The sequence below is a fragment of the Dermacentor andersoni genome, chromosome 7, assembly GCF_023375885.2.
Source record: "Dermacentor andersoni chromosome 7, qqDerAnde1_hic_scaffold, whole genome shotgun sequence".
NCBI lineage: Eukaryota > Metazoa > Arthropoda > Arachnida > Ixodida > Ixodidae > Dermacentor > Dermacentor andersoni.
In genome coordinates, this window is record NC_092820.1 from 168261087 (window position 1) to 168262452 (window position 1366).

At 40.1% G+C, this 1366-nt stretch overlaps 1 protein-coding gene across 1 annotated transcript in view; it reads left to right on the top strand.

The window, feature by feature from the left end:
• The first annotated feature begins 1275 nt into the window (after positions 1-1275).
• LOC126533048 (uncharacterized) overlaps positions 1276-1366 on the top strand; it is a 17430-nt gene continuing 17339 nt past the window's right edge. Inside the window, exon 1 of the mRNA XM_050180251.3 lies at positions 1276-1366. This exon is cut by the window's right edge and continues 302 nt beyond it. The gene's annotated coding sequence lies outside the window, so the exon portion shown is untranslated.

The following is a 1366-nucleotide window of genomic DNA, read 5'->3' on the forward strand; positions in this document are numbered from 1 at the left end:
TAACCTACCACGGCGGGTGTGAAGAATAAAGCAGCAACATTGAACAATGCTGTACAATTTTTGTTAGTCGAGAAATAGGGATTGGTGATAACTACCTAATTCTTGGAGGCCGTTTTTTATCTACGTTAAACTGGGTCAGACACGTTGACTATTTGTCCAGAAAGCTATCGTCAGTGACAGGAATTGTATCCCGTTGTCACAGCAAGCTCCCAGTATCCGATAAACTATAAATATATTATGCATTGTTTAATTCACACCTAAGCTAAGGTGGTGTACACAACTACTAGACTTGATACACACTTCTCACCTTACAGGGAAAAAAATGGTTACCTGCCAACTCGCAAGTATGGAATCGCTAAGAGGTGACACGGATATAAATTGTTTAATGCTATATTTGAATTGAAAAGATTTACACGTACGGCTTGTTATGTGTGATTCAAGTTTCACACACAATTGTAACCTATTTCATCGCACGTTTAGCATGTTTAGAATGCCGTCGACCTATTGCAAACACGAGAAATCCTGACAAATCGGTTATTCCATATTTCCGCACATCTTGTTATCAACACCAGCCGCTAGCCTGCAACCTACCAGTTGTTAGAGACGCCGATGTTATACGCAGATGTTAGAGACTACAGTGGCAAGCAAATTCCATTATATTTTGCTTACTTATTATTTTCTGCTACATTTAAGACCAGACAGATTGTAACGCTGGCAATAATGCATGTGAATCTTTAGTCATTAATATGCTCGGCACTATCAGTCCAAACCTCATTTTTCTTTTTTCTTGCTACAGGTTTAATATGCAGAAGCACTTGTTTCTACCCTCTCTTTCTTTTAATCCCATCTGCCACACCCTGCTGGCGCTGAGCCATGCTCCCGCATGGGTTGCAGAAGATAGCGCCAGCCTTTCCTCCTTTCCCACACGAACCACTTCTCTCCTCTGCTTATGTGCTGCTGTTAGCTCAGATGCAAAGTGATAAGTTCTTGTTTCTTGTTTTTGCAGCCATAGTTTGTTTCACAATCTTTGCATATAATTACCACTACGTCTCACTGTGTACTAGTTTTTCTATGTACTACGCCGACGTTGCCACGTAAGGTCTTTTTGGTCTCGTCGAGCTACTGTCGTAGCTTCTGGCCCAAAAGTGACTTTCCGATTCAGACACTAAAATTAAGCTTGATTTGATGTCCTCCACGACATTAGCAATCGAGCTCGAATTCATTTTAACACAGCCACAAGTGTGCTATCAATATCTAGATCCACGCATTTTCTTTTAAAAGTGTCAGCCTCTCTGAAATTAATATATTTTCACATATTATTTGCTAAATCTCTACCATGTAACCTGCCGTATACTTTTTCTTTCAA